Source organism: Juglans regia, chromosome 1, assembly GCF_001411555.2.
Source record: "Juglans regia cultivar Chandler chromosome 1, Walnut 2.0, whole genome shotgun sequence".
Lineage (NCBI taxonomy): Eukaryota > Viridiplantae > Streptophyta > Magnoliopsida > Fagales > Juglandaceae > Juglans > Juglans regia.
In genome coordinates this window covers 38,097,236-38,110,820 of record NC_049901.1, presented here as the reverse complement: position 1 = coordinate 38,110,820, position 13,585 = coordinate 38,097,236, and the positions used below count along the sequence as shown (strand labels likewise).

The 13,585-nt window shown below is 35.9% G+C and overlaps 1 pseudogene; it reads left to right on the top strand.

The window, feature by feature from the left end:
• Positions 1 to 9,545: 9,545 nt before the first annotated feature.
• On the top strand, positions 9,546 to 10,299 carry LOC108987243 (annotated as a pseudogene).
• Positions 10,300 to 13,585: the final 3,286 nt, after the last annotated feature.

Sequence of the window (13,585 nt, the reverse complement as noted above, 5' to 3'; positions counted from 1 at the left end):
CATCCATAAGAAAATTAAGATTATTTCTTTTACTAAAAATAAAATATTGTTTGGTTAACCTTACCAAAATCTCTTGTTTAAAAGACTAATGTTTCTATAATATTAAAAAATAATATTCTAACAATATTTTATTTAACTTTTAATTTGCATTTCAACTAATCTCATCTCAATTAGGATCTAAGCTATCAAAAAAAAAAAAAAAAACCTCAGTATCCAAACTCACCTAATCGGCAAAAGAGTAAAAACATAAGAGAACCAGATTTGATGAGAAAAAAGGAAAAAAGAGAGAGAAATTGATAAGAACACTGTTAATCCCTTACTTATTTTCAAATAAAAGTCTATTTGAAAATAGATTTTATTCCAAAATTTTCATATCATATCATATCTCCTTTTTAAACATAACTGAAATACAAAATTTTAAAAATAATCATTACAACTTTCTCAAAATTTCAAATTTCAAATAAAATATAATTTATCTTTTTAAATTTTAAAATAAAAATAATATTATGAAATTATAATCTAAGTGTCTGATAATATTTTAATTTTATAATATTTTTTATTTAACTCTTTCTCTCTTTCAATTATTTTTTATAAAATTTCATCTCATCTAACTCTCTCCAACATTATATAAATTTTCAGAGAAGGAAAAAATTAAAAATGTTCTAATATATATTAACATATTCTAGACCATATTATTTAACACTACAAATAATGTTAAATTATTGCGTTAGTTCAAAGGCAGTTTAGCTTTTAATTTAAAAATGCAAACCAGATCATCTTAATTTATTTCAAAAGTTTTCATAACTCTTTTTAATATTATTAAAACAGAAACACTATAAAAAATAATAACAATAAAAAGCATTAATTTATTTAACATTTTCATATTTGGGTAAATAAAATAGTAATAATGACATATTATATTTTTAAATTATTAAGAAGTTATAATTTATTTCCTTATGAAAATTTGTAATTATACTAACCAATCTACTATTATTACTCTTAATAATTATAGTTGGATGCGCATGTTGTATATTTGTTATTTTCAAAATAAATATATAATGTGTCAGTTTTAAAATTCAAAACTACAGTGGTAAGTATTAAATAATTTAATCATATATTTTATAAAGTCTCATCATTTACATTTAAAAAAAGGTAATGATAGGGTTACTACCCTATTACTACCTAATTACTACTCATAGTTAATTTCAAGTTTTTTATTTTTTTATCATTTTCTTTGAAATATTTTTTTAACATCCTTAATCGAAAAAATTAAAAAAATATATAATTTTATTAATAATCACTTCCTTAACCATTAAGTAAAATAAAAAATTTAAAAAAAAATCAAATATAAAAAGAGTAGTAAATGAGTAGTAGGAGAGTAGTAATCCTATCATTTTCTTTAAAAAAAAATTAAACAAACTATAGTACATTAAAAATTATAGATCTACCTCAAATAGTGTAATTAATTTCAAGTTAATTAATAAACTATTCAATTTATCCAAAAATGAAAAAAAATATTTAAGTTTATTTCTTAATAAATCATTAAACAAAAACCATTAATAAAAGAAAAAAATTAGATTTATACTGAAACTGTAACAATTCAATTCAATATTTACATAATTCAAAATTAAAGGAAATAAAACACAATAAAGACACAACGCTCCTATCAATAAAATAAAATTAAATTAAATTAAAAAAAAAAAAAAACAGAGCCGCGGCAGCTTGGATTCGTCGTGGCGGTTAACGGCGGCACGATAGGAGCTGATATTGGAAGGGGAGGAACGCTGGACGGAGGGGAAGAGAATGGGTGGGGTGGTGTTGGCCACGCCGGCGTGCGGCGGAGCACTGGAGGCGACAAAGAATCGGACGGGCCGCGGTTTCGATTCGCTCGTGGCGGTCAACGGCAGCACGAGAGGGGCTGAGATTGGAAGGGAATGGACGCCGGTCGGAGGGGAAGAGAATGAGAGCGGCGGTGTCGAGCACGACGGCGTGCGGCGGCGCACCGTAGCAGATGAAGAAACGAACGGGGGAGAGGGGAGGAGGGGCTCGCGCGCTGGAGAGACAGGGGCAAAATGGGAAAATTATCAGTGGCAAAACCGTAATTTTGGAATAAAAGTAGGGGTAAAATTGAAAAAAAAAATGTTAGACGAAAACACTGTTACAGACCTCTTCGCGCTTTATATATAAGTAGATATATATATTACAAACATAGCCATAAAACCCTAATGCGGCAAAACCAGGTTATTTGCTAGCGTGCCTCGAGCGAATATTTCATCCAACATTTAGTCAAGCCAACCATTGAGCGAGCCTTGAGCGAACTCTTTACTTGAGCTTCACTTGAGCCAACTGCCGAGCACACCTCGAGCGAACTCATTACTTGAGTTTCGCTCAAGCCCTTTGACGAGCGAGAGTTGAACGAATTCTTGGCTTGACGTCTTCTCAACTAAAAAACAAACAGACTCCATAATCCAAAAATCTCTCACTTGGAGACTGGTTCTCCACATCCCAGCTACTATCTCTAGCACAAGCCATATCACTTATGCAGCTCTCCTGTCTTTTGTAGCTCATAACTCCCGTCTTCAAGTCAGAAGATGAACTTAAGTCGAGCCTGACTAATCTCTCACGTACATTGCCCTCAGTCAGCACATTTACTGGGCAACTCATAACTCTCATTGCATTGGGAATATCCGATCTCGAATTGACCCTGGCAAATATCAGAGAATCTGTTGTTGACGTCCCATTCTCTGATTTGGGCGACTGATCCCACCTGCTACTAACATTTTCTGTCTTTAGTTGACGTGCCCATCTCTTGTGCAGTCTTTGCTTCCTCCTTGTAAGTCTAGTTTGCGTCCTTTCAGCTAACTTCCACTTACTCAATCTCCCGTCTTGCAAGATTTCACCTTTGTACCATGGCTCACTACCTTTGTTCAAGATAAATGACCACCATGGAGGTATGGTCGTCCTGGCAGCTTTGCAAGCAGCAACTATAGGTGTAGATGTCCCTAGAACACTAGACGCTTTGTCCTCGTCTCTCACACATTTGCTTCGCATCTTAGTCATGGGAGATTTTCCCAAGCTTACATGAGGAACAGCGAAACTGACTCCATTTTGCTTCCTTATCCGATTTGTAAGATCAAGTCTGCTTTGTTGCACTATTGTATTTTCCTGCGTATCACTAGACCCTAATATCAAATATAAAGTGTCAGTTCTCTTACCACACTCCAAGAGCAGTGCACCCATCATGACCTTCTACGATCTTCCAAAAAATGCTACTGCATGACTGTTGTCGTCAAGTTGTCCCATAGAGATCAAGTTTTTCTTCAGATCTAGAAAGTGTCTTACTTGCTGCAAAGTCCACATGCTCTTATTTGGAAGTACGATGCGCACATCGCCCACTCCCACTACATTCAATGCCTCTACATCAGCCATGTACATCTTCCCAAAATCATCAGCAACATAGTTTTGCATAATATCTTGATTTGAGGTGCTATGGATCAAAGCCCCTAAATCTAACACTCAATCGTCAATTGGACTGTGCATTGCAATAAATAAAGCATCCTATATTTCTTCAGCCACCGCATTCACAATGTCATCCTTATTCTGTTTCTGATTTCGTTAGTCACTTTTTTATGTGGATCGACTTACCACAATTCTAGCAAGTGATATGCTGCCCCGAATATTGACTTGCTCATGCCCCTGTTCCTAGACCTATCATGTCCCTTGCCCCAATCACCAACACTCAGGGCCAAAATCGGTACCAGAAAACTCTCCAGAGTCTTTCTTGCATACCTCCTCAGCGAGAATCATATCCAGTAAGTCATCATAATTCAATTTCATCTTACTGGTTGAATAACTTACCACCATTCTGATAGCCTCCCAACTATTTGGTAACAATACCAACATAATCAACGCTCTAATCTCATCATCAAACTCAACTTCGACAGATGAAAATTGATTTGTGATCATATTATAGTCATTCAAATATTATAGAGGTACCTTCTGCCATTTTCATATTCAACAATTTTTTCATCAAATACACCTTGTTATTCGCCGACGGCTTTTCGTATATACCGTACAAAACCGCCATGAGATCCGCCGTGGTTCTCTCATTTATAACGTTGTGCACCACTGATCTAGACAGGGTGAGCCGGATAACCCCTCGAACCTATCGATCTAATAGATTTCAATCAGCATCGTCCATGCTCTCCGGCTTCTATCCCAATAGAAGAAGGTGAAGCCTCTTCCCAATAACCAAAATCCTTGATCTACATCCTTCTAACCAAAATATGTGTCATCGGACTTCTCCATTCCAAAATTCACATCTTCTTCAACCATCATTTAGTCCCGAATTCTAACTTTGGAGCTCTACTACCAATTGTTATGAAAAATATCACACCCACACACAACAATAATGAGATAGACAATGAAATAAATGCAGAAGCAAATGAATCAAACATACACACATGACACACAAAATTTAACGTGGTTCGACAATATGCCTACGTCAACATAATTGCAAGGGATTTTATTCCAGATGAGATTACAATCACACATAGTGAGTTACAAGAGCTTCACTCTACTCACACAAATCTAAGCTCTCTCTAGGGATCTCTCTCTCTCTCTCTCTCTCTCTCTCAATATTGTTATACACTCCTCTTGCCTCTTTCTACTCAATCTGATACGTTTCTGTTAAAAAACATAACATATATATAACAAACGGCGTTAGGAAACCCTAATGCGGCAAAATTGGGTTATAGGCTTGAGCAGAGTGTCGAGCGCGCCTTGAGCAAATATTTCGTCCAACATTCGGTCAAGCCAACCATTGAGGGAGTATCGAGCGAATTCTTTGCCTGAGTTTTGTTAACTGTCAAGCACACATCAAGCGAACTCACTGCTTGAGCTTTGCTCAAGCGCCTTGATGAGCAAGAGTTGAGCGAACTCTCAGCTTGACGTCTTCTCAGCTTAGAAACAACCATGCTCCATAACCTAAAAATCTCTCACTTGGAGACTAGTTCTCCACATGCCAGTTACTGTCTCTAGCCCAAGCTCCTTTGCAGCTCACAACTATCGTCTTCTATAGCTCATAGCTCCCATCTACAAGTCTGCAATGTCGTAAAATTGTATCATTAACTTACTTTTTCTCATCGTAGGATAATCTTGTGTCATTACATGCCCTAGAGAGTTTGGTATATCGAGAATAACTCGACTCTTAGCATTGATTGTTTATCTTTCTAGTTTATAATGTTGTGGCAATCTATCTACTTTTGATTTCTTGTCAAGGACACATAGGATATACCTATAGAGAATTTCCATAAACTCAAACATATGACATGTATATGTTGTTTTTTTTTCTCCACTCTCAAATGTCACATAATAAATAGATGTTTCTTTGCCATGAGATGCCACTCCATATGTTTAGTTTTCACCCTCTTTATAAAATTTGGTTGATTCGTACCATTGACTATTGAAAAACTCATCTTAGAAGAACATGAAAGACTTTCTTGTATAGATGGTTGACTCTTCTTCAATTTTGTGACAAGTTTTCAATATTGTCTGTGTAGGTTTTGTTCGCATGTCATTTTCTTTCTCTTTAAAATAATGTGCATATAAGACTTTCTCATATTAATGGACAAAGTCACTAACCATAGTGCTTGAATGAATATAATTCTTGAAAAATTTGTTCATGCTTTCACTTCTTTGGGTTATTGAGATACTGGCACAAAACTTTGAACGCAAGTAAGCCGGAACCCACTTATCCAATCGGATGTAAAAATTTTGCAGCTAAGTACTATATGCTAGCTCGTACTTCACTAATATTGAACTCTATTCGTGCTCGAACTCATAAGTCGTTATTGTCTTATGGATACAATGACAAAAATCTTTTCGAAAGTCTGGAGATTTATTTTATACATGGGCCGAATGTTCAAACAATTTTGTAAAATGTGTCACAAGCACAACCTATGAGTTGTATTTAGGAGAATCTCTATAATGGCATTGGTCTTCACCTTGTCTCAGTAATCATAGGTGTAAAAGCACACTCAAGTATTGCCTCTTGCCATGTTCTTAATAACCATGTATATGATTCAACTATTTCATTAACTAACAAGGCACAACCAAACATTATGGTTTGGTGATGATGGTTAACTTTAGAAAATAGCACAAAGAGCATCTTAGAAATATTTGTCAGGTATATGACATCAAATGTGACAATATTCCCAAAAAATTGGTATGCAGCCCTTGATATTGCATCTGTCCAAAAATAACTTCTCATACATCCATTCTCATCAACTTGCATGGAGTACACAAATTCAAATTATTTACATTGTCGATCAAGAAAGTAGGCATAGAACTATTATGAATCTCCCTCTTCAAATAATTTTATTATTTTGTTTCCCAAGTAATTCAATATCTTTACCAATACAACCAATGTTAAAATCACTGTATGATTCTTTACTTAACATTGAAATTATTATTTTTTTCGGTACACCAGACTCATTCAAAGTGAGAATGAGTTTTTTTGGACACATGTCACTCCTATATGTCCACAGAGCAAACTAGTACTTCTCGATGTGAGTAGCTCATGGTTATGTGATGGCACAAACATGCATACTATCAACTTTTCATCATCTTTTTATTATTATCATCATTACTTTACGTCTAATCTTTGTTTCAACAGATTCAATAATTGTTCGTTCTTTTTGTTTGTGGCTTTCACACTGAAACCCTTGTCTTGTGCAAACACAATTTACTCCAATTAGTTTTATCTCCTCTTTTGACAGCCTTGTAAAATTCTTGGGTGTCTTCTACATCTTCAAATTTCATACCAACAAATAGATCCAAAGGACCACTACTGGAAGAGAAAATCACTTTCACTCCATCTCTCACATTCACTCCATCTTCCACATTCGCATCACACTATTCTTCTACATTCACATCACATTCAACTTCCACAATTTCATCACTATCCAAACTTGAAATACGATCAATCAATAAAAAATAAACACAAGGTTACCAATAAGCAAAATATCACAATTTGTGCAAAAAAATATCACAATCAGCAAACTCATGTTCAGAATTTCCACAAACCCTACTTGAGAAATTACAACAACCAGAATGCACAAAAACCATAAATCACATGTTAGTCATACTTGAGAAATCATAAAAACTAGAATGACCAGAGTGTAGATGTCATGGATACACGATGTGATATAATGAGTTGTTTTGATGGGTTAAAACATGACGTAAGGTTCAATTCCACATATTTGATCGGTTAAAAATATCTTTTTCTGAATTTGTGTAGCCTTTTTCATTATTCTGAGGTGCGATATTGACCTTTTGGAGGATTGTAAAAAAAATTCGTTATTTACTTTCCAATATTGGAACATTAAATGAAGAACAAAAAAAAAGAAAAAAGAAAAAGAGACAATCAAAATAGGAAGAAGGAGACAAGTGATTGGAAGGTGGATTCCTTGTTGAAATGTAGAAATGCTTTTGTTTGGCTTCAATGTAGAGATGCATTGAAAAAACAAACAATTTCTAGATCCAAGCAACAAAGACACCAAGCAGTGGTGGACTGTTGCGACGGAACCAAGAGGCGGTGGACTGCTTGCGATGGCACCAAGCAGCTGGTGGCAAAATGAACTATGAGGCAAGAAGACAACCACAAAATCAAGCCTCAGAAAGAAGACAACCAAATGAGGAAGAATGGGGCTCATAGGTTTTGGTTTCTAGTAAGAATTCATTGTGATCATCCTTATTTGTTTAAATTGTATAACACTGACGTAGCCTCTTTCTATTGGGGGCGTTAAACCCCATTTGACACCCAATCTATTCTGAATCGAAACTATTTATTGTAATCTTCTTGGTACCTAAAACTTTTGTAGGTTACAATGTAGCAAAAGGGGCTCATGCCCAGATTTTAGAGCCAAATTGGGTTTTGCTCAATTTATCATCTTGCTAAATTTTCCTTGGAGCTAGGTTCTACCTGGTAGTCAAGGTCTCGTGACAAGCTCTGATCAAGGGAAACTTTTAACCTAAATCTTTCTTTTTTCTCGCATAATTTGAGTTCTTTCCTGCACCACTGTTAGACTGCATTGTTTTCACTTACAGGATGGTGCTCTTAAATGAGAATTCCCCCGAACTTATTAGTTGAACTTCAGGCAATATTCCTAATTTTTTTTTAATATTCCACCATCCCGTGCCTTGCTCATAGTAATAAGTTTCTCTGAGAATCCTACATCTTCATGCAGGGTGACTTTAAAGTGACTATTGTTTCAAGTCAGTTATCATTCCAAATGTTAACATCGGATAATTGCCTACCCTCTATACATAACTCTCTGTAAGACTTTCTCTTAGCTTGTCAAATGCCCTTCCAAGAATAACTTCCTCTAAAAATTCTATAATTTAAGTGATTGACATGGAAAGTCATTTAACATATATCATATCAAACAAGTGTGACTGAAAATCATAAGATAAATATTGTTGTGAATCCTATTATGAATTTCTTGCTATAGGATCATCATTAAGTGTAGTTGTGAAGAAATGATAAATTTAAGATAAAATAATAATATTCTAGCTATGGACAGAGTTTCCCAAGGTAGGAAGAAACTTCCTCAATCCATCTCTATAAAAATGACATATGTCATTTGAGCATATAACTAGTCCAACTGTTGTGTCTTATGGCAATAGACATAATATATATACATATTCCGAACAGTTTTCAGAAAAACAAAAAGTAATAACTTTTCGTTCGCATCTTTAATTGGCATCTATAAATAGACTCATTGGCCTGCCATTTGAGTATTCCAAAATTTAATTTCGAAATTCTCTCTCTCTCTCTCTCTCTCTCTCTCTCTAACTCTCTCCCAAGTTTTCACTTCTTCAAAACTTGTTAGAATCTGTTTGAGAGAACAAATTTCTAATTTCTTGGTTGAATAGCAAAATTTGAGGGTATTCGAGATCTAATTTTGTATGTGCATTACGCAGTTAGACAAACATACTTGTTTTGGACTTTATTGTATTCGGGATCTAATTTACTTGGGCTTTATTGGTGGGGGCAAATATTGTCTTAAGGAAAACGACATTATAATGCACCATGAAGTAAACTTTTCTCTCACTATTTTTTATTTTGCAGCCCATTTTGTTCCAACATGATGTTATTTTGATGGCTTCCATATCTTCTTGAATGCCTTTTTTTGTGCCATTGATGCAATATCTTATTTTTTGTGCCAGTAGTGACCCACGTAAATCCTACTTTTTTTATTTTCTTTTATTTTTTAAATATCTTTAAACATTTTTAAAAAATAAAAAAATATCAATGCTCTAATAGTCACTTCTTTAATCATTAAGTAATAAAATTTAAATACCGGTCAAAATAATTAAGGAAACAAAATGAGGGGGCATACTATCATTTTTCATGAATTATAGAAGCTGTGAAGTTTTATCGTGCTCTTTCATACACTTCTATTCTTCAATATTACATTAAGCAATTTTATTATATATACATGTTGAACCAATTTGTATATTTCCCTTAGATATTTGGAAAGATGTCCGACCAAAACCAGCGCTTGAACGTATGTAGTTCCCACTGTAACAATGCTTGGGATCATGCATGAAAGCACGCCTTGTTGGTGTTGCAAGAGGTCATGCTCTTTTTAAGAAGAAGAGTGATGCTTTAACCATGTAGTTCCTTCAGATTCTTAAAAAGATTGTTTCCAGAAATTAAAATAGTCTATGGGAGAGATCATGAAGACAGCCTCCTCATTTACCTTAACTGAAGCCAAGTATGTTGCCGGAGAGAACATTAAGCACAAGCACTTGATTGTACTTGAGAATGTAAAAAATGCATCTCTTAAAGTTCGATTGAAGCAAGAAAATGTTGTTGGCGTGAAGCTGCCCAAGTTTTAATATTTTACTGATGGTGAGATCAAGAATGACCTCACTGGATTGGCTAGATCAGGTGGACAACAGAGTCAGTAGTGTCGGGTGGTTTATGTGAAAGCAATCGAGGTTCTCGTTGAGCTTGCTTCACTTCAAACATCATTCTTAACACTTGATGAGGCAATTAAGACCACTAATCGAAGGGTTAATGCACTAGAGAATGTTGGGAAGCCAAGGTTGGAGAACACCATAAATTACATTAGGGGGAGTTGGATGAGCTGGAAAGGGAGGATTTCTTCAGGTTAAAGAAGATCATACAGGGTTATAAGAAGAGGGAAATTGAGAGACAGCAAGCAGTTTGCCGAGGAGCAGTCTGCAGAGAAGGTATATTTGCAGAAAGGGATTTCAATAAAAGCTTAACGTATGTATCTGTTCAGGATGTACGTGTTGTTTTGTTTGTTGTACTTCATGTTTGGTCTTGCTGAATGAAAGCTTAACGTATGTTACATTTTCTTGTGCATTATTTATGAATAGGCTTTAACTACTTCCAGGCTCTGTAAGTATTTGTTGACTGGAGTTGATTTTTTGAAATGGAACATTAACTCTGTGAATGCGTTAATAAACTAAAAGTTGGAAATGGGAAGAGCACAGGTTGGAACAAAGGGGCTGCAAAACAGACAATAGTGAGAGAAAGTTTGCTTCAAGGTGCGTTACAATGTCGCTTTCCTTAAGACAATATTCGCTCCCACCAATAACTGTATGCACACGGGTTACAAGCAAATTTGCCTCCAAGATACAATGAAGCCCAGAACAAGTTTGTTTGTCTAACTGCGTTATGCACACACGAAATTAGACCCCGAATACCCTCAGATTTTGCTATTCAACCAAGAAATTAGAAATCTGTTTTCTCGAGAACAAGCAGATTCTAACAAGTTCTAATAATATGAAGAAGTGAAGAACTTGGGAGAGAGAGAATTCGAAATTATATTCTGTCATATTCAAATGGCAGGCCAATGGGTCTATTTATAGATGACCAAAGGTTGTGAACGAAAAGTTATTACTTTTCGTAATTCTGAAAACTGTTGGGAATAGATACATATATTATGCCTGCTGCCAAATGACACAACTGCTGGACTTAGTCCAATGGTTGCCTTGCTTCCTCTTCAACTGGATGGCACCAGTTCGAGTCATGAGACGCACACTTTCGGAGTTTTATTTTCATTTTCCCGAAAGTTTTATTTTCATTTTCCCAAGCATTGCAGCACCTCACTGCATGTGCCTCGCGCGCGCTCCTTGAACACCAAACATTGCAGTGCTTCACGCATGCACCCCTTGGTGGGCACGCCTCTTTGAGAGGCCTCTAAAAGAATCCACAAAAACCCTTCCTATAGAAGAAGTGTGGATCGAACCCAGTCCATGGGTTTACATGGGAAGCATCAATACCACTCAACCAGTTAAAGGCTTATGGTTGCAAACAAAAACACAATAATATAGCCATTATAAGTTTCCATAACTTCTCTCTTTCCAAACAAATTCACAACTTAAAAAAATAAATCCCCAAAATATTATTAATAAATATTATATATACTATTTTGAAAATATTTCCAACAAAGTGCTTGAGAATAGTTTTTTATGAACTTCCTCTATTTTTCAATAGATATCATTTCATTCCTAAGATGTATTTATAGAGATTTCTCAAATGATCATTTTGTGAAATCTCTATAAATACAAATCACAAGTTGATCATATGGCTTCTATTCATTCATTCTGTTACATGAAATTATTCTAGAGCTAGGACATGTGTAGTTCTTTCATTTGTCACTTGGAGAATCTTCCTCCAGAAGTTGCAGATCCTTTGAGCGTGCCTTCTGTGTGTGTGAGGAGTCTATTACAGCCACAACTGCTTGATCAATGATTGCCTTAATAGCCCCCCTCGAGTCAAGTTGCATCGGAGATATGGTGAGGCTTGATCCAATCAAATTAAAATGAGGAGTTGAAAGTGGTTTATTGAAGATGTCCGCAAGCTGATCTTTTCTTGAAACGAATGAAATTTTAAGTGTCTTTGCAACGACACGCTCACACACAAAATGATAGTCTAGAGCCACATGTTTTGTACGAGATTGCAAGACTGGATTTACGGATAAATACATTGCACCCATATATTATCACACCACAATGTAGGGGGATCAACAAAAAAAATTCCAAGTTCACCAAGTAAGAATTGAATCTAAAGTAGCTCACAACTGGTATTAGCAACCGCTTTATACTCAGCTTCTGTGGAAGACCGAGCAACAGTAGGTTGCTTCTTGGATCCCCAAGATTCAAGATGCGAACCAAAATACATGCAAAAACCACCGGTGGATTTGCGATCATCCGGACAACCAACCTAGTCAGCATCAGAAAATGCAGATAGAGAAAATGAAGAGATATGAGAAACATGTAAACCAAAATGTGAAGTGAGACGTAAGTATTGAAGAATTCTTTTAACAGCTTGCCAATGAGAAATTCTAGGAAAATGCATAAATTAACAAACTTTGTTAAATGAAAAGGAAAAGTCAGGATGCGTGAAAGCTAGATACTGAAGACTCCCTACAATGCTACGATACAGTTGAGGATCTTCAAAAGAGGATCCTTCTACTGCAGTGAGCTTAGCCAAAGTGGAAATAGGAGTTGACACTGACTTTGAATTATGCATGTTTGTTTTCTTGAGTAAGTCAGTTATATATTTCGTCTGAGATAGAAACAAACCTTGAGAATTTCTTATTACTTTTATACCTAAGAAGTAATGCAAAGAGCCTAAGTCTTTGACATAGAATGAATCACGCAGGGAAGCAATAAACTCAGAAATCAGACTTTCACTAGATCAAGTGACAATAATGTCATCCACATAAATTAACACATAGACAAAACCATTATTTTTACAGAAAAAGAATAATGAGGAGTCTGATTTTGAAGCAAAAAATCCAAGAGAGAGCAATTTATTGCTTAATTTCGAAAACAAAGCCCTACGGGCTTGTTTGAGACCATAGATGGACTTGCGTAGCTTGCAGATGTGGGTAGGATAGTCCAAATTTGCAAACCTCTGTGGTTGGTGCATGTAAACAGCTTCCTTCATATCTCCATGCAGGAAGGCATTTTGAATGTCCAACTGATGTAAGGACCAAGAAGAACTTATGGTAATGGAGAGGAGAATTCGGATGGTCACAAGTTTTACAATTGGGCTAAAACTTTCGGTGAAATCGACTCTAGCTTGTTGATAAAACCCTTTAGCCACAAGACGAGCCTTACGGCGTTTCAAGGTTTCGTCGGCAAGCCTTTTGGTCTTGAGGACCCATTTTGATCCAAGGATATTAAGGTTAGCCGAATAAGGAATGGGGTCCCATGTTCGGTTATGAAGTAATGCCTCAAACTCAGAGCACATGGCTGCTCTCCACTCAGGAAATTTCGAAGCCTCTGTGAAGGAGGTGGGTTCTTCAGGAATGGGTAATGAGGCAAGGTGGTGAGGTGAAGTGAAGTGAAGGTTTTGAAGGCCACGGTATGGTTCCATCTGAACGCTATAGAGGACAATGGATTTGATCTCTTGATCGTGTAACCATAGGATGTGTAGAGGATGATTGAAGTGGAAGAGGCAAGGCTGGGTCTGGGTGCGGCGCAGAGAGGTGTTCTTGTGAAGAAGATGACCTAACTATCGTGGAAGGGTCAGATT